This window comes from Podarcis cretensis (genome assembly GCF_951804945.1).
Source record: "Podarcis cretensis genome assembly, chromosome: 18".
Lineage (NCBI taxonomy): Eukaryota > Metazoa > Chordata > Lepidosauria > Squamata > Lacertidae > Podarcis > Podarcis cretensis.
In genome coordinates this window covers 2,792,331-2,818,235 of record NC_137188.1, presented here as the reverse complement: position 1 = coordinate 2,818,235, position 25,905 = coordinate 2,792,331, and the positions used below count along the sequence as shown (strand labels likewise).

Genomic DNA, 25,905 nt, shown 5'->3' with positions numbered 1-25,905 from the left:
CTAGTATTTCAGAAACTTGGGTCTCCAGCTGTTTTCTGGACTACAGTTCCCATCATCATTGACCACTGGTCCTGCTAGCTAGGGATGATGGGAGTTGTAGTCCAAAAATTGCTGGGTACCCAAGTTTAGGAAACACTGGTCTGATCTAAGCAGCTCTGTACTTAATCTTGTTTTAAGTTGTATTTTAATCAATTGTTTTTATACCTGGTGTTAGCCGCCCTGAGCCCGGTCTTGGCTGGGGAGGGCGGGGTATAAATAAAACTTTATTATTATTATTATCCAGTCCAGCATCCTGTTCTCACGATGGCAAACCAGACAGCCCTTTTACAAAGCCTGCAAGCATAGCCTGAGCCCAAAAGCTACTCTCCCCTTCTCCCCACTTCTGGTTTTCACAACTGTACAGGTAGGCAGAGCATAGTATCGTGCCCAGTAGCCCTTGAAAGCGCCCCTCCCTCCTCCACAGTGTTCAAAATTCCCCAGGCACCAGGCTCATTTTGCAACCGTCGCGGGTCCAATTGCAACCCTGCGGAGATCTCTGGGCGACTGAAATCTCCATTTAGCCGGCCCTTCCACCTTTCTTAAGCAGGTCAGCAGAACAGCTCAATTACTGCCTTTATATCCCACCTTTTTCTCCAAGTGGTGCATGAGTCACACTCCCTAGGACGACCCTGTGAGGGAGGTTAAGAGTATGTGACTGGCTCCAATGTCACGCAATGAGCTTCCCGACCAAGTGGGGATCTGAACTCTGATCTGCCAGGTCCTAGTGATATGTACGCTTGAGGCCTAGGATGCCTTGATTTCTCAATTCTCCCTAGTACGATGCTCTAGCCACTGCCCCACCCTGCCAACCTAGAGTCCTGCTATGAGGCAGCTCTATAAATCAGTGGTGTCCAAAATTTTTCCAAAGAGGGCCAGATTTGGTGAAGTGAAGGGCCGTGGAGGCTGACCGAAGGGTCAACGAAAGTTGTTGACCTTTTTTTAGGATTGAGGTTGTTGAGGGTTGTTTTTTTTTAGGATTTTACCCCAGGAAATTAACTGCCACAGGGGCCAAATTAAACTGGCTGGCGGGCCGGATTGGGCTCCCAAAACAGACTTTGGACATGCCTGCTCTAAATGAAATCACTGAATAAATTTGAGGAAAGCAAAATGTCTCTTGGAGAAGGATCTGAAATATATTGCTGGAAGCTTGAACTTCTTTTATTATGGATTGTTTCATTTCATGCTTTAATGTGTTGTAAATCGCTTTGAGATTTTTTTTCTTTAAAATATAAAGCGGTATAGAAATGAAATTAATAATAGTAATAAATTTTAGGCGGAGGGAACATCTAGACCACAACCAAAGCTTAAGGTGTCATTTGGCAATTAGCTTTTATATCGGAGTTTCTAACACAGTTCCTCCATGAATTTATCTCCGACGCTTTAATTTGCAAGTTGCTCCAAGACATCAGCGGAACATTGTCCAAATATTACCAGGAATGAATGAACAAATGAGAGACTCGCTCAAGGATTCCATGGAGGCTGTGTGTCCCCGTGTGTTCACTATGTGCATCGGGGCGTGGGAGCAAGAGGGCACACAACACGAAATGCCCCCCCCCCACTGGGCAGATGCGTCCTTCCCTGCAGCACCCACCCTTCTTGCGCACCCCCCCAACTCAAACTCCCGGGAGGCGTCTTAAGGATCCAGATGTTGAAAAACAGCCAAGGGTTGGGATGTTTGCCAAGTACACAGCTATGCTGATGCAATGCTGGGACACGACTACGCAACATCCTCCCTCCCCTCCCCCCCCTGCCCATTCACGCAGCAGCCAGACGCCAAGATGCCTTCGCAGCAGGAATTTTAAAAAAATTCACCGTGCAGCCAGGTGATTGTAATAAGGCGGAGTTTATGCTCCCACTGACCCAGGAAAAGGAGAGGCGAGGAACAGGCAGAATTCTGGGTGTCTGTTGGGAACACGAGGGAGAACTCAAGGCATCCTGGGTCTCCAGTCTACCAAACCTGACATCCTGGCTCCTAACCAGCTGCAAACTCTGGGGAAACCTGCAAGGGTTATGAATGCACAGGGGCAGCTCTCATTGGGTCCATCTGGAGCAGTGTGGCCTTCCCGGACTGGCAGCTGCCCTCCAGGCTTTCAGAGACCCTACCTGAAGACGCCATTGGGGATAAAAGCTGGGACCTTTTGCTCTCAAAGCAGGTTCTCCACTTCTGAGCTACGGCTCTTTCCACATAGTGGTATTTATTTATTGGTTTTTAATTGCATTTATACCCCACCTTTTTCTCCTAGGAGCTCAAGGTGGCACACATGATGCTTCCCCAACACAACTACCCTGCAAAGTAGGTTACCTGGAGGAAGTGAATGGCCCAGTGAGCTTCACAGCTGAGTGGGCAATCGAACCATGGTCCAAGTCTGACCCTCTAACCTCCGCACCACACCAGGGCTGGGTGATATATTGATATAGTGGTACCTCGGGTTAAGAACTTAATTCGTTCTGGAGGTCCGTTCTTAACCTGAAACTGTTCTTAACATGAGGTACCACTTTCGCTAATGGGGCCTCCCGCTGCTGTCGCACGATTTCTGTTCTCATCCTGAAGCAAAGTTCTTAACCCGAGGTACTATTTCTGGGTTAGCGGAGTCTGTAACCTGAAGCGTCTGTAACCTGAAGCGTCTGTAACCTGAGGTACCACTGTAATAGCATGCAGTGTCAAGAACAACATAACCTATGGATAATTTCAAAGATGTAGTAAGATTCCAGTCCAGGTACCACTGTATATCATCCCAAACCAGTTTGAAGTCCATATTGTGATATTGGTTACTTTATTGTTTACCTTGCAATATATCGCAAATCATGGGGGGGGGGGGGCGCACTAAGCAAAAATCATGATGCGGGAAAGACCGTGAAGCCAGCCAATGGCTCTCCACAGCTCCATCCTTATTTTAGACACTGTGATATAGCAGTATATCACGATGTCGCCTAGCCCTACACCACACTAACTCTCGCCCCCAGTGAACAGCTAGCCTTACAACAAATCCTGTGTGAGAAGCCAACTTTTACCACCCCTGTCTGTTTTAAAATCCGTTATTTCTGGAGACAACAAGATTACCCCCCTGGAAATTATTACTTTGCAACTGCTGCAGACCTCTCCCTCTGTCTCTCCCCCTTGTGCTCAAGCCACCTTCCTCTTCTACTGAATTATGGGAGAGCTACCCATTTTAGCACGGGTGGCGCTGCGGCTTAAACCAGAGCCTAGGACTTGCCGATTGGAAGGTCGGCGGTTCGAATCCCCGCGACGGGGTGAGCTCCCGTTGCTCACTCCCTGCTCCTGCCAACCTAGCAGTTCGAAAGCACGTCAAAGTGCAAGTAGATAAATAGGTACCGCTATGGCAGGAAGGTAAACGGTGTTTCCGTGCATTGCTCTGTTTCGCCAGAAGCAGCTTAGTCCTGCTGGCCACATGACCCAGAAGCTGTACGCCGGCTCCCTCGGCCAATAAAGCAAGATGAGCGCCACAACCCCAGAGTCGGCCACAACTGGACCTAATGGTCAGGGGTCCCCTTTACCTTTTTACCCATTTTAGCAATATTTGGGTCTTACCCTGCCTTGACCACCTGTTAAACCTCACTCCCCCATTCAGAGTTACACACACACACACACCCCTACACCTTCACAGGTTTTTTTTTTAAGAGCAAGGGGAAGTACAGAGCTCAGAAGCGAAAGTAAAAACCATGAGCATTTGCATGCATGATAGCTTTTAACCCCAGAATCTGTAAAGCCACAATCCCAGGCCCTGCAAGCTCTGAAAAGGGGCGGGGGTCTTCAGTTCAATCAGCATGACCAGGACTTATTTCTGAATAAGACTGCTCTTAAATAAATAAATAAATAAATAAATAAAGGATAAACTGAAGTAGAGGAAAGAAGCCCTGCAGGGTCAGGCCCAAAGCTTCCATCTACTGCCTCTGAGAGAGGACAGTCAGCAGAGAAATTCCCCTAGCAATGTCAGGGAGTCCAAAACCCTACCCAGTGGCATCACCCCAGTGATCTAGTCTTCAAAGGCATGCTGCTAGCTTGCATGCCATGAGATTTAAAAGGAACATTATCCATGGGCAAGAAGAATTGCTGGATCAAACCAAAATTCCATGTAACCCAGTGTCCTGTTCCTGACAGCGGTCAGTCACACACTCCAAGCAAGACCACAAGGGCAGCATTCAACTAAGTTTCACAGCAAGTACACCCGCTGAAATGTATGAATACGACCAAGACAGGTTTGTTAATTTCAGTGGGTCTACTCTGAGTAAAATGGAGCCGAATACCACTCCATGGCATCAGTCTCTGTCCTCCGCGTGTGATAATAACTCTGCAATGTAGCACAGAGGTAGCTGCCAGCATGATGCTCTCAGGCAGTGTTCGAAATTAGCCAGGCGCACTTTTGCACCTGATTATTGGTCACTTGCAACCAAGTGAAGATGCCTGGACGCCACAATGGCACCTGATATCTCCACCACCTGGAGGTGCATGCGTGGGCATCAATGGATTTGGACTCTTTTCACTTGCTAATACCACATCCTGTAGAATTCTATCTTTTTTATCTGTACAATCAGAATGTATTTCAGCAACCAAAGTGCTTTTTCTGTGCAGCCTGAGCAGGAAACAGTGGTTTAGTGAATTGTTGCTTGTTTTCTCTTACCCCACTGCCCTGCTCACAGTTGGGAAGAATATTCCTAGGTTATGAATGGTTCCTGTTACCATTAAGAAAAAGAAGTAGGAATAGGCCAATAGATAGGCAGACAGTCCTTGGATCAAGTGACTTTTCTTCTTTAAGTTCTCAAAGTTCTCAACCTGGCTCAAGGTTGTCATCTGAACTAGCCAGATATTTGACTGAGAATCCATCAGTCAGTCCCATCACTGGAAAAATAAGACACGAGAGCAATCTTGAACCACAACGGCAAGTAGACAAAGTTTTGGCAAATGGTTTAAGGAGCCTTTTGGCACCTAGCTTATATATCTGAGTTTCTAACACTGGAGCCCAACATCAGGAGGGTGACGGATACCCCATTTGATTAAAGAGGCATCCCCTGCTCTCCTGGAGAGAATGCCTCTTTTAAATAGAGGCATTCTTCCATCTCTTGCATGCGGTAGGGAATGCTGATTCCCAGCAGCAGGGATGGGGAACATCTATAGGGCCCCTTCAGAAGTGTCTGGACTCCAGCTCCCATTACCCTGACCACTGGTCATGCCTTCCACCCAGATTAGCCATCCACCTTATGCTGTCTTATGGCAACATAAATCCCATGTTTATCTGTATTTATTTCCAATGCTTGAAATTAACCAGGCGCCAGGCACATTTTGCGACTGATACGAGTTCATTTGTGACCATGTGGAGATATCTGGATGACAGGTTGGCGAATGGCCCCTCCACCTGGCTGGCCCCTCCAGCTCTCTTAAGCAGGTCATTTATTGCATTTAAGGTAAAGGTAAAGGGACCCCTGACCATTAGGTCCAGTCATGGCAGATTCTGGGTTGCGGCACTCATCGCGCTTTATTGGTCGAGGGAGCCGGTGTACAGCTTCCGGGTCATGTGGCTAGCATGACTAAGCCGCTTCTGGCAAACCAGAGCAGCGCACGGAAATGCCATTTACCTTCCCGCCGGAGCGGTACCTATTTATCTACTTGCACTTTGATGTGCTTTCGAACTGCTAGGTTGGCAGGAGCAGGGAGTGAGCAACGGGAGCTCACCCCGTCGCAGGGATTCGAACCGCCGATTCTGGGTTGCGGCACTCATCACGCTTTATTGGTCAAGGGAGCCGGCATGCAGCTTCCGGGTCATGTGGCCAGCATGACTAAGCCGCTTCTGGTGAACCAGAGCAGCGCACGGAAATGCCGTTTACCTTCCCGCCAGAGTGATACCTATTTATCTACTTGCACTTTGACGTGCTTTTGAACTGCTAGGTTGGCAGGAGCAGGGAGTGAGCAACGGGAGCTCACCCCGTCGCAGGGATTCGAACCGCCAATGTTCTGATCAGCAAGCCCTAGGCTCAGTGGTTTAACCCACAGCGCCACCTGCGTCCCCATTTATTGCATTTATCTCCCACCTTTTTCTCCATGGTTTATCCCCCTGCTCAGTTAATTCCTACAACAACCCTGTGAGGTTGGTGAAGAGGCTGTGAGTGACTCCAAGGTCACCCAGCGACAGAGTGAGGATTTGAACCCTAATCTCTCAGGTCCTAGTCTAGCACTCTAACCACTATACCCTACAGGCTTCCTAGAGTCCTTTCTGCTATGGGGCAACTCTATAAATTAAGCAGGGAACTAAATATGGAGAAAGCAAAATGTCACTTAAGAGAAGGATCCAAAATATTTTCCCTGAAGCTTGAATCAGTTGTATTCTAGATTGCCTTATTCAATGTTGTAAATGGCTTTGAGATTTTTTTATTTAAAATATAAACCAGTAAAGAAATGAAATTAATAGGAATAAACTCCACTGGGGGGGGGGTCAAAATGGCACCTGCACATACTGCTGTGCTGCCTGTAACCCAGGTTTAATTTAATATATAAGCTAATTTGGTGATTACCTTATATATCCAACACTTTCTCATTCTCCAAATTTGGAAGCCCCTCTGTCATGTCAACATGATCCATACGTGGTTTTCAAGCAATACAGAAATACCCAAAATGTTTTTCTGAAGGCCTTCTTGAACCTACTGCCAACCTGTCACATTAGGCAACCCCTCTTCTTTGGGAAGGACCGCAGTTCAGTGAGAACGCACCTGCTTTTCATGCAGAAGGTATTGGGTTCAATCCCCAGTGATGGCTGGGAAAGAGCCCCTTCCTGAAACTCCAGAGAGCTGCTTCCAATCAGTGTGGACAACACTGAACTAGATGGACCAACTGTCTGACTTAGTTTAAGTCAGCTTTCTATGCTCCTAGTGTTAAGGGAGATGAACATCCCTCTGTCTGCTCCGGAGATGGGAACAACACCTGTGGCCTCTGGACCAAAACACCCAACACCAACATCTTCCCTGACCATTGCCCATAATTTCTGCTTTGCAGGGGGTTGGACTAGATGACCCTGGGAGCCCTTCCAACTCTACAATTCTGTAGTTGCTGCGAGTTCAAAGACAGCTGGAGGGCAGCATGTTGGAAAATGTTATGTTTGTGGGTGCAAGACACCCTAAATTCCTGTGTCCAGCAGGAGTTAGAATTTAATCAAGGTAAATGTTAAAATATATTTCCTGACTAGGAAATTGCCTGGGGTGATGGACAAAAGGAAGGTAATTAGCCATTAGGATAGCAAAAGAGGGGGGCCCCCTCCCTCAACGCAGAATTAGTTTTGAAGAAAAAGAAGAGTTTTGAAGTAGAGTTTAAGAATTGGCTGTGATGTGGGAAAAGGCTGCAGGATGGAAAAGGCAGAGCACAATGTTGAGCTTTCTGCCTGAATCCAAGGCCGCAGCTATGGGAGAAACAAGACGCTATTGGGGTGTTAATGCTGGGAACCTCTCCACTATAGGCTCGGGCGGTATATCTGTGTACATAAGCCATACATCCTAGAGACACCAGTGTCTCCGCTGTGCCTCATTCCCAAAGGCCAAGCGCAGACCCTGGCGAAGCACTTGGAACCCCTGGAATTCTGCACGACTCACAGATTAGGGTGGATTCGGCTAGAGAAGTGTTTCCCAAACTTGGGATGTTTTTGGACTACAATTCTCATCATCCCTGACCACTGGTCTTGCTAGCTAGGGATGATGGGAGTTATAGTCCAAAAACAACCAGAGTCTTTCCTGATGGAAAGCGGCTCCCTGTTTATATACAGCAGTGGGGGCTCTGCAGACTGAAGAGGGGCAACATCTGTGGCCTTCTGGCATCGATAACACCTGGAGAGGAGCCACAGGTCCCCCCATTCCCCTCCCTCCCTCTCTGTAGCTTAAAGAGATGCCCATTAGGAATGATATTTTGAGAAGGATTTGAAGGTGATGAGGGAGATTGGAGGGGGTGCAGGAAAGAAGAGAGGAGGAACTACTCCCCTATAAACAGAGAGTGAGAGCAGCCATCTGAAGCAAAAGAAGACCTGGTTAACCAGAAAACCTGAAGCCACAGTGGCCAGACCACGGAGTGGGAAAGGAAACCGTCACAGAGACAGAGCTCAGTGGAAAATCAAATAAATAAATAAATGCAAAACTCCAGGAAGAGGTGGGGCAAGATTTATGGTGGGGGAGGGGGCAAGCAAGAGTGAGAAAAGGTCTGTGCAAGGCGAATCGGGCTACAGGGGGAAGCTTAGGTCCCACCCCTCCAGCACATCACCACCGTCACCATCATCATCTTCAACCTAAGAGGAGGATTGAGGAGGGACTTTTATTCTGGAACAGAATCCTGTCTGGCGACCTGCCAGGTTTAGGTGCTAAGAGAAGACGCAATTATGTCCTCAAGCTCCCCTCCCCTCCGATTTTTTTTTTTAAACTCTCCCTCTCTGCCCCCCCCCACGCCCAATAAAGCCAGTGGCCTGCTCATTCAAAGTCAGGAAGCCATTTCAGACGCCCCAGAAGCCCCACTGACCTGTCTCCTAAGCTCCCCCCAGAAGTACTCTCCCTCCCCACACTCAATAAAACAACTGTCTGTGTTTTTTTTTGGGGGGGGGCAGAGGGGAGTTATTTTCTGAGCCATGCTTTGTATTTAAGGGCTCCGGCCGCCCTCTGCCTCCCCGCCCCCACTCAACTCCAGTCTCTCTCTCTCTCTCTTCTCCCCAAACTGGGAGGGAAAGGAGGGAGTGCGGGATGGTGGCAGGAGGAGGAAGAGGAAGTGAAGAAGCAAGGCCGGGGAAAGAGGACAAAACAGGGCTCTAACTTTTTGAAACAAGCTTTTTTCCTCCTTCCCACCCAAAAGGCCGCGGTGGGTGTTTTTATCAGATAATGCTACAGAACCCGGCGAGTCTGGCTGTTAGAGAGCGGAGTAGTTTGGAAACTCCTTCTCGGGGAAAGAAAAGTGTATATTGTCAAGAGGAAACTCCTCCAAAACCCAAGTTCCAGCTTCCTGTCTCTCTCTCTCTCTCTCTGTCCTCCCCCCACTTCCATCCTCGGGGAAGCACGCAAAAGAAAGAAGAAAAACCCACTTTCTCGCGAGTTTTTATGAACACGAAACCTTTTTGAAAAAGAAAAAGTTCTTCTCCAGCTGCTTCAGGTCCAGCTCCTCCCGAAATCGCCCGTCGAAGGTTCGGAAGAGGCTTTGGCAGGAAGTCGAGGAAGCCAAATCTCTCGCCTCCCCCACCCTGCCGGGCGAAGGGGCCGGCCGGGAGGCGCAGCAAACTCCCAGTCCGGCGAGGCCGGGGAGATAAGGCGGCTTCCAGCCCCAGCCCCAGCCCTCTCCAGGCCGCAGGAATCCCACTCCCCCCCCACCCCAAAGGGGGGAAAACCCCAACTTGGAAAGAGACGCACTTACAAAGCCGCTTCAACGATCCCCCAAATCGAAAGCTCGGGTAGGTCCACTTCTTTTTCAAAAAGCCTCCCTTTTCTGCCCACCCCCTTCACCGGCGGGGGGGGGGGAGGGAGCGAGGAGGAAGAGCAGCCTCCTCTTTCGAACCGGCCGGCGAGATCCCTCCTCTCTCCCAATCCCGCTGCGCTCTCGCCCCCCTCCGTTGGCCAAATGCGCTCTTTACACATGGAGTCGCGGGGCAGGAGCATGCGCGCACCGCCCGCCGCCGGCCCACTTGGCTCTTGGATCCTCCTCCTCCTCCTCCTCCTCCTCCGATCTTCCTCTTCCTCTCTTCCCTCCCCCGGCCAAGCTCTTAATTAGATGGCAGCAGGCAAACTCCGCCTCTGCCATCTCCTTCCTTTTTCTCCGCCCGAAAAACTTTGCGCAAAATGGAACGGCTGGAAGAGCGCGCGCCGGCGCGCAACCAGGAGACTCGGGCAGGAGATAGGCGTCGAAAAGAGAGCGCAGCGAAGGATCGGCTTGGAGATCGGGGCAGAGAAGGAAGGCTGAGGATGCGACGGGGGTGACCCCCCACTTTGTCGGTGTTCCTCTTTCTCTTGGGGGCCACGTGGAGAGGCTGGACCGCGGCAAACCAAGTCTGGGTATGTGCCGATCTAGAGGCAGGGGCTTCTTTCTGCGTGTCCCACCCCGGGCAGGGAAGAGGAGGCGGCGGCTACTGCTACATCCGATGGGGCTTTGCATGCTGGGGGCGGGGGGAGGAAGAGAAGCCGCCCAGCCTCGCTAGGGCCTCGGTGCCAGAGAGCGCTTCTTGTTGGACCTGGAGAGGGAGAGGAAGGAGCAGGACGGCCGTCCGGGACTCGCAGCTGCCTGGCGCCTTGCGAGGCCCGGGGGGCTGACGACACGAGTTTGCTTGCTGCGTTTGCTCGGGAATAAGGGCGGCCGCGGCCGGAACGGTAATCCCTTTATCGGGGCCGGCCGACTAAGCTGTCAGCAAGCTTCCAGGTGCTCCGGAGCTCTCCGCTGACGCTGCGGAGTTGAAAGCCTGCTCTCGCCTTCTGGCATTTTGGTTGGGGCCTAATGCGAGGGACAGGGCAGCTCAGTCGGTAGAGTCTGGCTCTCCGGGTCGTGGGTTCGAGCCCCACGTCGGGCAAAAGATTCTTGCATGGCAAGGAGTTGGGCTAGACGACCCTCGAAGCCCCTCGCAACTATGCAGTTCTATGGTTCTCCCACCCACTCCACCACAATTGCTCCGGACAGTTTCCGCGAAATTGGGACATTCACAATCTGGGTTAAAATGAGAGCTATAAAAAACCACCTATGGCCAAACCCCTTGAGGCCTCCATTCACTGCTGGGCTCCAAACTTCAATCAGCCACAGCCATCATAAGGCAGGTTTCCTTTGTGTTCCCCGTTAAAACCAGCACTTGATTCAGAGCTGGAGGACTGTAATCTTAATTTGTTTTTGGGGGAGCAGTTGGGCACCTGCTTTGTACGCAGGAGGTCCCAGGTTCAAGCCACTGGGGTGGGGGGGGCACACACACCAGCCACCTCCATCTACTGCTACTAGCAGTGTCTTCCGGGGGTTGCAGGAAGCACCCCACCTCATCTTCTATTTGTAAGGAGAGACTCCAGGAATTGGCTGCATGAAATACTCAACAGTAGAGCCACTGAAATGAATGGGCCCAATCTAGTCATGTCCTTTCGTTTGAGTGGGCTGTATCTAATGCTAATTCTACTCAGGAATTAGAACTGTTGAAGTTGATGAACATAACCAACACAGGTCCATTCATCTCAGTGGGTACCTGCCCTGTATAGAAGGTGCTACTCAGTGGGTCTACTTGCGAGTATAACTTTGGATGCAAGGCTTGCACAGTGGTGGACCCTGCTCCAGTCTCTTGTGGGCTGCAGCTCTTAGGCTTCTTCCATCAGCAACTTTTAAGTCTCTTTAAGGTTACCATATTTATTCGAGTGCCCTCAGATCTAATGCACACCTCAATTTTCAGACCCTTGAAACCAAAATAGGTATTTGCTGGCAAATGCAAACGTGCCATCAAATCTAATGCGCACCTGAATTTTCGCAGCGTAATTTGGACAAATGAGATTAGATTTGAGTAAATACGGTATTAATAACTTCCATCCAATTTCTTGTGCCCACTACAGCTCCCCCACCCCATCTTTGAGGATGAGATTTCAAGTCTACACCAGAGGCAAGTGCGGCGGCAACACGCCCAGCCCTTACACCAACTACCCTTCGGTGAACACAATAAAACCTGGAATGCAAAGCAGGTGAAAAGGTGTGGTCTGGCTGGTCATGAGGCTGAGGCTGGCCATGATGGCTGTCAGCATTCCAAGGTCTTTTAGGTGTCACGTTCTGGGGTGTGCCTTTAAGGTAACACAGTGTTTGAAGAATGGAGGGCATCAGCTGTGCTGCATTAATTATACTCCCTGGTGAGTTTGTAGGAGCAGGGTGGGTCCGAAGGGAAAACGGCTATCTACTGTCTTTTCCCCCCCTTCTTCACCTAAACAAATGGAATAGAGGAAGACCTTTTTCATTTTCTTATATTTTGCCAGGGAAACATGGTCAGCTTTCTTAAACCTAAAATTCTCAACAGGAGGGCAGAAGTTGAAACAGGAATCTGCTACAGAAGACGCTGCCCAGTCCTATGGCATTTTAAGAGGGAGTTTGGAGATAGTGCACCGTAAACAGGTGACCACGGGCAAAGTTTAAGGTCAGAGTGGCCAAGAAATAAAGCCCAATACCAGTCCTGCTTAGAGTAGACCTGCTGCAATTGATGGTCATGACTCACTTTGGCCTTTTAATTGCAGCATGTCTGTTGTGAGTAGGGCTAGCACTCGCTACTACTCTTCCCCATAAGATGCTGGGACAGGTTACAGCAATGTATAAAGGCAATATTGAAACTGTTTAAAGAATTTACAGTCAGGAAGGATAGGGTGGGTCCTAAAATATAGCAACACAAGAAGAGCCCTGCTGCTCAGGGCAATAGGCCATCTAGCATATGATCCTGTTCTCAAAGTGACCAACCAGATGCCGCTTTTGAGGGGAAAAACACACAAGCAGGACACAGGTGCAACAGTATCTCTCCCCACTTGTGATTCCCAGGAACTGAAATTCAGAGGAACAAATTAGGGTGTCAAAGGTGAGGGTTAAAAAGGTGTCTTTTCAGCATGCAGTAAAGTACTTTCCTTCCTTGGATGTTTTTAAGCAGAGGTTGAATGGCCTTTAGCTGGGATTCTTGCATTGCAGGGGGTTTGGATTAAATGACCCTCAGGTTCCCTGCCAACTCTACAGTTCTGATTCCATACAATTTAAGCTGCCATGCTCACCTCTGTAGAGAGGGGTTCCACAGCTTAGGGGCTGCCACAGAGTGACCTGTTTGGCAATTGCTTCCCTTGTTCTACACTGGCTCCCAGTATGTTTCCGAGCAAAATTCAAAGTGTTGGTGCTGACCTTTAAAGCCCTAAACAGCCTTGGCCCTGTATATCTGAAGGAGCGTCTCCACCCCCATCATTCAGCCCGGACACTGAGGTCCAGCTCCAAGGGCCTTCTGGTGGTTCCCTCTTTGCGAAATGTGAAGCTACAGGGAACCGGGCAGAGGGCCTTTTTGGGAGTGGCACCTGCCCTGTGGAATGCCCTCCCGCCCAGTTTCAAGGAGATAAACAACTACACGACTTTCCAGAGGCAGTCCTGTATGGGAAAATTTAAAATATCTGATGTTTCATTGTATTTTTACATTCTGTTGGAAGTTACTGAGAGTGGCTGGGGCAACCCAGTCAGATGGGTCGGGTACAAATAAATTAGTATTAGTATTATTACTAGACTCTAGCTGTCATCATCCCTGACTATTGCCCCGCATCCCCAATGGAAGCTAATGGTGAGGTGCATGTGATCTCCCTAACCTTGTTGCTGTCTGAATAATAGGTTTGCAACGAATAGCATGCAGTGTTAAGAACAACATAACCTATGGATAATTTCAAAGATGTAGTAAGGTTCCAGTCCCCATGGTTTTGGTTTTTTTAAAAGATAGAAGTGTCTCCGAGTCCTACCTGGAAATTCCTGGAATTAAACCTGGGGCCTTTTGCATGCAAAGCAGAACATACAGTACAACCTCTTGCAAATATGGGAACAAAGACAGTCCCTCTGGAAGCAGGCCTAATAAACTATGTTAATGCCATTTCACAACGGTGAGGCATGGAGACAACAACGCCAAGTCACAAATCACAGGCCTACATTTTCACATTTGTTTAACTATTAATGTTCTGATTCCAGGGCATTGGAAGAGGAAGCAAACATGTTGGGTCAAGCGAGGAGGGCCTTAGTTAAATACTGCTAATATTTTAAAAAGAACAAAACGTGGAGCGGTTTCCCTTTAGGTTCCTTCCAGCTAAGGCTAGTGGCGACAGAAATAGCAAGGGTTACATCATCTGCTTTCCTAAATATTAATGTGTGTTCTCTTGAGACAGGCCAGAGATTGCACACCATTTTGAGAGCGAGCGAAGGAAAGGGGGACAGCTCAAGGTATACCTGTCTGCCTGGTAGGCTGTGTGAAGGCTAGTCACCTCCCCATGGGTTAGCCAATGTAATGCCTTCCAGATGTTGTTGGAGTACAATTCTGCTATCATCATCTCTGACCATTGGGCCATGCTGATTGCCAAGAACGAGGAATGTAAGAAGAGCCCTGCTGGATCGAGCCAATGGCCTATCCAGTCATAGAATTGCTGAGTTGGAAGGGACCCCAGGGGCCATCTAGTCTAACCCCCTGCAAGGCAGGAATCTCAGCTCAAGCATCCAGGACAGATGGCCACCAAATCTCTGCTGAAAAACCTCCAAGGAGTCCACCACCTCCCGAGGGAGTCTGTTCCTCTGTCAGAAAGTTATTCCAGAAGTTGAGTCAGAATCTTCTTTCTTGTCACTTGAAGCCATGGGTTCAAGTCCTGCCTTCCAGCATCCTTTTTTCACAGTGGCCAACAAAATCTGCATGGTACCAAGCAGGTGTGTACCTCTGATCCACACAGACCAGAACTTTTTTTAAAAAAAAAATCATTATAATGAAGCACAGGAATATTTCAGCACATGGCAAATAATACAATGACAGAAGAGCAGGGGAATGAGAAGAGGTTTGTGCACAGGAACCATCCATACAGCGGAGGTGGTGATTTTAAAATAAGAAGAGCCCTGCTGGATTACACCAAAGGCCCATGTGGTCTGGCATTCAGTTAGGAACAGAGGAAGAAACCTTAATAGTGAGTCAGATCATTGGTCCATTGAGCTTAGTGTTGTCCACACTGACTGGCAGCAGCTCTCCAGGGGTCTCTTCCCTGTCATGCCTGCAGATGCCAGGGACAGAATTTTCTACATGCAAAGCAGATAATCTATCACAGAGCTATGAGATTGAGCTCCAAGGACTTCTGACAGTTCCCACACTGTGAGAAGTGAAGTTGCAGGGAACCAGGCAGAGGGTCTTCTTGGTAGTGGCGCCCAACCTATGGAATGCCCTCCCATCAGAAGTGAAGGAGATAAGTAACTATACAACCTTTAGAAAACACCTGAAGGCAGCCCTGAATTGGGAATTGTTTAATGTTTAATGTTTAGTTATGTTTTTATATATGTTGGAAGCTGCCCAGAGTGGCTGGGGCAACCCAGTCAGATGGACGGGGTACAAATAATATAATAATTATTATTCCTTGCCCTCCACCCAGACTGAAAGCCCTGCCCACGGCAGAGAGGTGTATTATAAACCACCCTGTCAGTCTCAGATGACGGGTTGTATAGAAATTTTAACAACAACAACAACAACAACAACAACAACAAAGGAAATGATGCTTTCAAAATGGCAGTTGTCTTTTTCAAGCCCTGGCATGGAAATCACTCATGTACTGAATCCTATTCAGATCTAAGTTTTGCCTTTTTTCGTTTTTCAAAAGGAAAACACATTTAAAGGATGGTTGGGGAGCCTCAGGTCCATGGACAGAATTCAGCCCTCCAGCTTACCTGGCCCTCAAAACTCTCCCGATGCATCACCCCATAGAAGCCAACTCCTATGGTCTGAGAGTCTCCCCCCCCCCCCCACAATAAAATGTTTGAGGGGGCTGCCCTTCCCCCAAAGTTGATGAGTATTGCCATTCAAATGGTGTGTGTGCACCGTGTCATGTGATCGATTATGCAGGGTGGGGCTTACCTGGGCCCCCCAATATTTGATTCAAGTTGGCACCCTGCATCACCCTGTCACAGCTCCTGCTTCACACCATCCTTGAGTGTTTTAGTTTGACTGCACTGTGCCTTTGATCTGTGATAAAACCTCTTTGCTTGCCTTGATGGAGGATGGAGAGAAAGGTGTGCGTGAGCAGAAACCAGCCTACTGCCCAAAGGTTAAATTTGCATCCATTGCTCTGCCCAGTTTTACCTGTGGCCCCGCTCACCACTTGCATGCAGTCCTCAAAAACTTTACCAGAAGGGAATGCAGCCCTAGAACTGGAAAACGTGCCCCCCCCCAATCCCTGACTTAAAAGGATTGTCTAGGTATTCATTGGAGAATTAGCACCCTTGGGTGTCAGACTTTAGCGGGGCTTGTTCAGCTGGGCTCTTAAGTGAAACCACTTAGCATAACTTGTTCAGGTGGATGCGGAAAGGTGCACTTGGAATGACAAGGAGAAGATGAGTCAACTTACATTAAATAAATAGGTTTGTGTACAGTATATGAAAGACGGAGGGAGGGGGAAAGGAATCTGTTGACCTCAAAGCAAGATTTGCACACCTGGGATTAAAATACAACTCATTGTTTTTCTGAACTGCTGATGGGGACAAGAACAGTAGTGTGCTGCAGAATTCTGGAGGTGGCACAGCTATCCTGTGCACTACACCCCACCCTAACAGTAGATGGCTTTGGCTCTGGGGGGATCAGTTCCCAGTGCTCACTTCCATCTTTTAAAATGGGAATAAGCAGCCTTACAAATTAAGTCACCAGCCCACATTTATCTTTTTGCTGCTGCTAACCATATTTTAAAATGGTTTTCCAAAAATGCACAACTTGTGTCAAAAAGGTTAGAAAGAAAGAAGAGACACAGAAACGGGCTCTCATAAAGCTTCCCAACCTGTTCTGCCGGAGATGATTCTTGCTCTTCCACAGGTAACCAAGGTGTGGGGCATTTGCAAGCCTGCTATTATCCTGCCTCACAGATTGGGTTGGGATATGTGTTCTTGAACTCTGAGAATGCCCCTGTGGAGCTAGAACGGACATGAAATTCCCTCGGCATGCAATGGCCTGCACCCCACTTTCCAATTGAAATAATTGGGAGTCCTGGAAAAGTTGTGGACAGTGATTAGATTTTGCACCAAGCAAAAGGTTGTTCCTTTTTTCCTGCGACTCTTTTAGCTTCCTGCTTTTCCCATGGCATCCTTCCTCATCCACATTTCACACTCTGTCCCTGGATGGGAATAAAGACCTGGGCTAATCTTCCAGGGGCCACATTGCGGTGATGGGCAGAGCCAGAAGGGAAAGTTGGCAGAGCAATAAATGCAAATTTTACCTTTTGTACCATAGGTACAACACATAGGTGTATTCTACACCCACGCCCACACACCCCTCTGCCCTCCATTCAGGTAGCAAGATGCATTGTCAGAATTAAAGGACTCCTACCCAAGGAGATAAAGAGGCAGGGCTGGTGAGAGATGCTGGCCTGGGTAGAGTCCCAAGCAGTGAAAAAAACTTGGCACAAAATGGCTCCTCAAACCAGGATTACAGTTGCCAAAACAGAATGACTAGTTGCCATTTTGGGGCCAGGCGGCTTGAAAGTTGTATTTTTCAATAAGACTTTTTGGTTCTTGAAATTCATTGATTGTGCAGATAAAATATAATGGATAGAATTCTACAGAATGTGTTGCAAGTTTGTGAAAAAGGTCCAGGTCCAAGGACCCCTCTGCATGCACCTCCAGATGGTGGAGACGTCAGGCGCCATCCTTTTGCCCAGGCATCTTCACATGGTCGCAAGTGGCCGATAGCCAGGTGCAAAATGTGCCTGGTGAATTTCTACCGTTGGTCCTGAGGGCCAAATGGAGAGGCATGGAGCTGCTTTTGTGCAATGGGCCTGAAGTTCCCACCCTTGCTCCCCCCCCCACTTTATAAACTACTTTGTACACTCCCCTAACAAAATAAAGTCTTAAGGGAATGCATTGGTTCACATCCATTGTGCTATACTCATATTGCTCCATTTCTCTCCCACATTCCTTTGCCATCAACCTTTCTAATTGTAAAGTCATTGGAACAGAGACTTCTCATTTCTCTCCTGTTGCTCATGTACCCCTACAGAGCCATCTTTCTAGAACATGCACACCATAAACGATCATGCTTTCTGTAGGCTATGAAATGTGGCCCACCCTCCCCATGCAAACTGCAAAAGTGAGTTAAGATTGTTTTTTGTACATTAAGTTATAGAAAACAATCCCTATAGCAAAGACCAGCATCAATCCAAAGCCATCAAAGAGAAGCATCGGGCAGTGTAGTCTGAAGGTCATAACCAGAGTTAAGATCGTCATTATAAAACTAGCAGTTCATAAAACACTCCTTGGGGGGCGGGCAGGAGTTGCATTGTTTTTAAGGTGGGTGAAGTTCTTCAGAATAGTTTTGTTTTTAAAGGCAGGTTGCATCCAACTAAACTAGAGTAGCCCCACTGAAGTGAATGGATCTAAGTAAGTCGTGTCCTTTAATATTAGTGAGCCTACTCTGAGGATGACTAGCACTGGACACAAGCTAGCGCTACTCAGAGTAGACCCATTGAAAATAAGACATGCTTGGTTCATGTCCATTAATTTCAATGGGTCTACTCTGAGTAGGAAATTGTTGGAGACAACCAAGTGTTTACTAGGGTGAGAAAGAAGCTATCACCACTTTCAGTGGCAAGACACCCGCTCCCAACATAAAAAGGAAAGGTGTGTTTCATAACCCCCCTTTTAAAAGAATTTTGCAAGAAAACATTTCAGTGAGTTGGACTGCAGCTTCCAGTCTGACATGGGCCTTTATACATTTGGCAGTTGTTCAATGAATGGAAGTGGGGACACAGAAAAGCAAGCAAGCTTTCGAAGTAAACACAGTTCCATGCACAAAAAGTTTCTAGATAACTCCCCCTGCTGCCGCCTTTATGCTGGAATCTCAGCCTGCACCAGGCAATTCTGACAGTTAAAAGTATGCTGAACTTTGAGGGAGTGGCAGATGCTGGTTGGATTTTTTAAACTGGACCTCACATTTGCATGACACTAATAACTTGCTAATAAATGTGTGCCCCATAAATTAGTCCAACTGCCATCATCGTGGGGCTTCCAGCAACTGATATTCAGAAGCATTGCTGTCTCCCAGCAAGGAGGACGCGAGCACAACCATCATGGTTAGCAGCGGGAATCATGGGTGGGGAGAGTTGGTGTTACACTCAGGTCCTGCTTGTGGGCACTTACTATTGGGGCATCCGGTTCACTACTATAAAAACAGGACTCTGGACTACTTGGTCCTCCTTTGGCCTGATCCAGCTGCAGAGTTCTTCTTTGGGCTGCATTCAACTAAGTTCTATTCCAGAGCAGACCCACTGAAATTAATGGGCCTACATTAGTTATATCCATTCATTTCAAAATGCATACTTTCTAACATTGGATACAACCCTATGTTCTTAAGTTCCGATTCTATCTCCATTCAGTTTTACCAGACCCTCCAAGTGTCCCTATTTTCCAGGGACAGTCCCACATTTATAGAAGCTGTTCCGGTTTCTGATTTCATCCCAGAATGTCCCACTTTTCCTTAGGAGATCCCTATTATCGTCAGAGAAATGTTGGAAGGTATGGTAGGCTGTTCCAATTTTCATGGGAGAAATGTTGTTATGCAACCCCTGAGCCAAGGAGATAAGTAACTATACAACACTTAGAAGACATCTGAAAGCCATCCTGTATAGGGAAGTTATTTTTAATGTTTAATGTTTTATTATATTTTTATGTATGTTGGAAGCCGCCCAAAGTGGGCAGGGTATAAATATTATTATTATTACTACTACTACTATAACTGTTATGGAATAGGACATCCCTTTTTTCATCAGAGAAATGTTGGACGGTATGTTTTACTAGATGACTCCCAGTACTATGAAAAAATAAAGGAAAAAATAAACACCCCTTTATTTCTACATTTCCGTGTTAGTTGCCTTTCCCTGTCTCCTAAGGTTAATATCTCCAAATACATTTCTCACAGGGTATGTGCCACAGCTGTCTAGCACAGGTATGGGTGGGTGCACAGCATGGGCTAATAAACTCCCTCCCCCCGAAGATTTGCACAGCTGACAACCTTCCTAATTTTTCAGCTGTTGTCTTGGAGATAATGGAAAGGTAGAACAAAGGCGCACACACAAACACAACGCAACTCCATCTCTAAAATAACTTTTTGAATGGAGCACAAGAAAGCAAAGGTTTGATTCCTAACCTGTAAGGAATTGTTCAACCCAAATCCCCAACCATGGCCTGTGTAAGCGGGAGGGGCACACACAATGGATCTTCAGAGCATGTAATATTTTCTTCCAAAAGCACATTTCTTGGGGAGGGAGGGAGTGACATGTGAAAAGAAGAAATCCTTGCTTTTGGTGGCCCCACCCCCAGCATAAACACACAAAGCACTGGCTTAATGATTTGAAAAGTAGGGCAGTTCTCTCATCACCTGAGGACTTAACATCCCTGTCATTGTATCCAAGAGGAAGGAAATGTCTCACTTCCCCAGCTATTTCAGGAACAGAAATCAATTGCGGGGTAGGGGAGGGGAGAAGGGTGGTTAGCTGAGCATTCCATCATAGGCTATTGGAATTGCATTCCTGGGCCACCCTAGGCAGTGAAGTGAAGTGGTTAGAGCACTAGTCCATCTATCCGTCCCCCCAAAAAATCATGTCTCAAGCAACCTGCCTCATGGGCTTAGAATGAAACAGATTCTCCCTTTGGAAGGGTGGGGAACACCTGTGGCCCTCCAGATGTAGCTGAATTACAACTCCAGTCATCCCTAACCACTGGGTCATGTTGCCTGGGGCTGGATGGAAGCTGATAGTTCAGCAAGATCTGAAGGGCCACAGGTTCCTCACCACTGTGCTAGGTACCTGGGCTACTGGCTGCCCCAGATAAAATATCTGAGGGGCTAGTTTACTTCTGTGGGCCTGCATAGCTCGACACCCCTCTGCTAACCCTCCATGGATTCATCCGGGGCGGGGGGGAGATGCAGCTTGGAGAACATGCATTGCATGTAGTCAGTCCCAGGTTCAATCCCCAGGCTGGGAAGCTCCCCTGCCTGAAACCATGAAGAGCAGCTGCCAGTCAGTGTTGATCTGGCTCAGCATAAGGCAGCTTCCTACATACAGCTTAGATCTGGTTTTTATCTTAGTACAAGTTTCAACTGCCCTATCAATGCCAGGACGTGTGAACAGCAGCACTGCTTCCTGATGACATAACAATTACTTTACACTGATTTAAGCTGTAGCTTCTTGCCATATAATGCCCTTAACAATTTGGGATCCGGGCATCTCGCCATATTGTCCTGCTGGGGACCCAAGATCTGCAGGGGATGCCCTGCTGCAAGTTCCAGCCTTAAGTGTGTTCAGTACTGTGGGCCCAATTATGTGGAGCTTCCTCCTGGCTGGGAGGAGAGAGGTCTTCTTGCAATGGCCTTTCCATTTCAGCAGTGCACTGCAGTGAAGTTTTCTGTTGCATAATAGGTTTTATCCCCTACATGCTTTTCATTATTTTTTAGAGTTTAGAGATCTAGGTAATTAAATGGCATATGAATACTGCACTTTAACTAATATAACTAGTTAAATCTGAGGATCGGTCACCCATCAGAGGGCCTTCTCAGCAACAGAAGCTCCAGTTGTGGAAGGCACTTCCTCTGGGAGTTAGGCCGACCACAGCATTCATGGTACTGCAGAGTTGGATAAGCCCATGAGGAATCCTTTGACCAATGTGGGGCTTGAACCCACAACCCTGAGATTAAGACTGAGCCAGGTTAGAGCAATGTACTCAGCTTTAGATGCTGGCTGAGGACCTGCCTTTCTGTGAAGACTGTAATATCAGCCTGTGTAGTGAGAAACAAGCATACTTGACAACATTATGTGATATTTTATTACTGGGTTTTATTTACGTAGTTGCTGTAACCAGCCCTGGGGTCTTCTGATGATGGGCAGGAATGAAGGTGTGTGTGTGTGTGTGTGTGTGTGTATATATATATATATATATATATATATATATATATATATATATGCTTGTCATTATCTATATTAATTCCCCCCAGCCCTCATAAAAACTTTGAAAGTGCACTGCAGTTCATTCAGTGGCAGATCTGGTTTGGCATCTTGTTCTCACAGTGGCCAATTTGATGTCCCAATGGGAAGCCTCCAGCAGGACCTGAGTGCAACCACAGCAACTCTCCCACTTCTGAACCCAAACAACTTGCATTATGCCTCCGATCCTGGAAGCAATGTACGGTTATCATAGGCAGTAGCAACTGATAGCCTTATTCTTCATGAATTTATCTAATCCTTGTTGGGAGCCATTACTACTTCTTTTGAGAGAGGATTCCAGTTTCATCATGCACTGTCTGAAAAAGTATTTCCTTTGTCCTAAATCTTCCAAGATTCAGCTTCATTAGATGGTCCTGAATTCTGGTGTTATGAGAGATGGAGAGAACAACTCTCTGTTGACTTTTGGCACTCCAAGCATACTTTTAGATACCACACTGCTCGCATATGGCAGGGTTTATACACCAGACAAGTGACTTTACGTATCTGAGGGCACTAGACTCCAGTCCATGACAGCTTCCACCATAATACGTTTGTTACGTCTTTTTAAGGTTTAATTTATTTTTCCTGCCAGAGACTTAACACAGCTAGCCAAAATGTTGCCCGGAGCGTTCTTTCCTTCCCTTTGCTGCTCTTTCAGTGCTCAGCCTTCTGCCACCAGCAAAACTTCCATCTCTAAGACAAAACAAGCCCCTGCATGCCTCTAGTTGTACCTCTTGATTTCCCACCTCCCTGATCTCAGTTCAGCTTGCCCTTCCTTCCTGGAACACCTGGACCCAGTGGATTCCCATACTACCCAGTGTATAATTACACCAACCTCACCCTCTTCCCGAGTCTCCCTAACCGGCTCTTCTCCTCTCCTGGCATTCTCATTGAGCCCTCCATGTTCCCTCACACATATCTCTAGAAACTATATTTGGAGATGGGCTGTAGCCTAGTGGTAAACTGTTTTTCATGCAGAAGGCATGTTTAATAATGATAATAATAATAATAATTTATTTATACCCCACCCATCTGGCTGGGTTTCCCCAGCCACTCTGGGCGGCTTCCAACAGAATATTAAAATACAATCCTCAGTATCTCCAGGTAAGGCTGGAAAGGATTCCTGGTCCAAAACCCTGGAGAGTCACTGCCAGCCAGTGTTGACAATGCCAGAGACACCAATGAGTCTAGCTCTGTAGAAGGCATGTTCCTATTTAAACCAGCCCTCTGTTCATAAGCATGAGGATCAGAACTTTACAATATCTTTAGAAGGTCCACAGCTGAGTAGTATAGCACATGTTTTGCATGTAAAAAGTACAAAGTTCAATCGCAGGCACCTCTAGGAGCTGGGAATACCACCTGACTGTGAAACCCTGTAGAACTATTGCCAGTCTGTGCAGAAAATACTGGGACAAACAGACCAATGATCAGATTTTGTCTAAGTCAGCTCCATATGTGCAAAGCAAATTCCTTCTTCTTCACCCACCACTCTTGGTACCTCTTCCTTATTTAGTTTTTGATATTTCTATGCCACCCCATAACAAGGTCCTTTGGATGGCTGGTGATAAATAAGGGGGGGGGGGAGCTAAAAAAAGAAAAGTTTTTTAAAAAAACATTTAAAAGGGGAGGTGGATGAAAACAACAAAACAGAACTGCCATGCCACACCCCCAAAATAAAAAACATCAAAGGCTCAGATTACTGAAGCCAGCCTTTGCCAACCTGGTGCTCTCCAGAAGTTTTGGACTACAGTTCTCATCTGCTCTAGCCAGCCTGGTTCTATGATGTCAAGGTTGATGGGTTCCCGACTGTGCTGGCTGTGGCAGCTGGAAGTTGTAGTCCAAAACACCTGGACGGAACAAAGGTAGGAAAGGTTAATATAAATTCAGGAGACCCAAAGTCTAGAATCAGGTGTGGGAAATCTTTGCCCCTCCCCCAAATGTTGATGAACCACAGCTCCCATAATCCCTGGCCACTGGTCATGTATGCTGGGGCCAATGGGAGCTGCAGATAGCAACATCAAAAGAAAGGACTTCATCACCAGGGAGATGGGGCCAGGCAAGCCTCCTTGGAAAAGTTACTCCATAAGTGTGTGGGTGTGTAAACTACTGAGAAGGCCCATTTTGGACCAGGTTTCCAGATGATTTTTGAACAGCAGTGTGTTGCAACAGTCTTAACATAAAGATAGCCTATTCTCCAGCAACTCCTCCCCCCCCCCTTAATGTGTGAAGGGAGACGTGCCAGACACTTACCATCTCCTTGCTTAAGTTGCCACCTACATGCAGAAGAAAAACTTTAGGGTCTAGATCCAGAAAGCTACATAGAATTGTAATGTGCAACAGGGATGGACCCATAAGCTGGGCTCCCTAGATGTTGTGAACTACAATTATTATTTTTTGACTCTTAATTTCAATTATCTGTAAATGCTTTTATTGATAATTTTAATATTGCTTGTAAACCCCTTAAAAGACTTGTGACAATCAAGTGGTATATTGTTAAATGCTGTCCTCAGTGCTCATTCTTTGAGCACCCCCAAAATCCCTCTGAACCCCCCCTCCCACCTCCAAAGCCCTCCCATTAGATGTCAAGGAGATAAATAACTATATAACCTTTAAAAGACATCTGAAGGCAGCCCTGTATAAGGAAGTTTTGAAATGTTTGATATTTTATTATGTTTTTTATGTGTTAGAAGCTACCCAGAGTGGCTGGGGCAACCAACCCAGTCAGATGCGTGGGGAACAAATTAGCCATTGATGGTAAAGATTATTATTATTATTATTATTATTGCTCCCCCTGAACCTAAACCACCCAACCGAACTCCTTTCCATCGCAAACACCCCTCCTGCTTCCTAGTACCAAATCCTTTGACACCTTAGCACAAACCTCCCTCTGCTCATCCTCTCAACACCCCCCCAAAAAAACTCCTGCTTCTCGGCCCCTCAAACACCCCCAAACAAACTTCTACTCAGCCGCAAAACCTGAACGCCCCCTAAACTCCAAATGCTTCCCCAGATTTCTCTCCTCAACCCCTCCAGCCCCCCCAAAAAACTCCCTCTGCTCAACCTCTCGAACACCCCCCTGCTTTCTGCCCCTTAACCAACAAAACCAGCTCGAAAGGCCACGTAGGGACAGCTGCCTATTCCTGCCTTGAGGGGGTGGGGCTAGATGATCCTCAGGGTCCCTTCCAACTCGAAAAAAAAAAATATGAATACTCACACTGGCCTGTCAGACAGACAGACAGACATACATACAGGTATAACATTATATAAACATAGTGCTTTTCTTCTTGGAAATAAGGTGCCAGTACTGCACCCTCCCCTGAGTCCCCCCAGAAAAAGCGCACACGCCACGCACCTAGGCCCTCCCCTCCCCCACACGGTGCCCTCGCGTGACAGAAAAGGTGGCAGGAAAAGGGGGGGGGCTCCTTTGGGAGGAAGGGCGGGGTATGGAAATTTAAGAAATACTATGAAAATCATTAAAATATTCGAAATCCGCCCCTTTCCGTCTGCTCTCCCTCCCTCCTCAGTGACACGCGGTGTGTGTTTGTGCGGGGGGGGGTGGGGATCCCCCCCCCAAAAATCCCCCCCCCCTCACGCAGGAACTTCTTTCCTCGCCCTCCCCTCGAAGCCCCCGCGGACTTTACCTCAGCTTTTCCTCCCGAGGGCCTCCTCCTCCTCCTCCTCCTCCGGGCTGGTCCTCCTCCCTCAGCGAGGCAAGGCCCGGCTTGGCCCGGCTGAGGGGAGGGAAGCGCGGTGGGGGAGGGGAGGAGGCTCCCTCAGGTGGCCGCTGACAGGAGGCGGGAGGAAAGGCCCCGGGAGGCCAGTGCGCGTGCGCGGGGAAGGGCAAAGGGGAAGAAAAGGCGGGCGATCGGCTTCCAGGCCCGGGCCACGCCCCCTCTTGCCTCCCTCGCTTTCGACGACGCCGGCTGCTCTCCCCGCCCACTTGCCGACCGCAGCCACGCCCCCTCCTGTTTTTCCCCTCCGCCGTCACAGCTTTCCCCTTCCAGGCCCCGCCCCTCTCCGATCAAGCCACGCCCCTCCGGCAATCCCGCGCGTCTCTTTTCGCCTCGCACGTCGGCGTGCCTCTTAGCCGCACCCACTTTCTGGTAGAGGCCACGCCCCTTTTGTGACTCCCCGCCTCTCCTCTTTTCGCCTCGCGTATCTGCGCGCCGGTTCGAGGCGCGCCCCCTCACG

At 48.0% G+C, this 25,905-nt stretch overlaps 1 protein-coding gene and 1 long non-coding RNA gene across 7 annotated transcripts in view; one reads left to right on the top strand and one right to left on the bottom strand.

The window, feature by feature from the left end:
• Positions 1–25,477, bottom strand: part of GATAD2A (GATA zinc finger domain containing 2A) — an 80,306-nt gene extending 54,829 nt beyond the window's left edge. For 3 of the 6 annotated variants that reach the window (XM_079960651.1, XM_079960658.1, XM_079960655.1), the window contains exon 1: positions 9,422–9,622. The gene's annotated coding sequence lies outside the window, so the exon portion shown is untranslated. Of the gene's footprint in view, positions 1–9,421; positions 9,623–25,355 lie in introns of those variants that run through there. The other 3 variants (XM_079960652.1, XM_079960656.1, XM_079960654.1) reach the window with 2 other exon arrangements.
• Positions 9,917–12,653, top strand: LOC307207279. The gene is made up of 3 exons (XR_013834601.1): positions 9,917–10,056; positions 11,575–12,587; positions 12,639–12,653. It is a non-coding gene; the product is annotated as an uncharacterized lncRNA (long non-coding RNA).
• Positions 25,478–25,905: the final 428 nt, after the last annotated feature.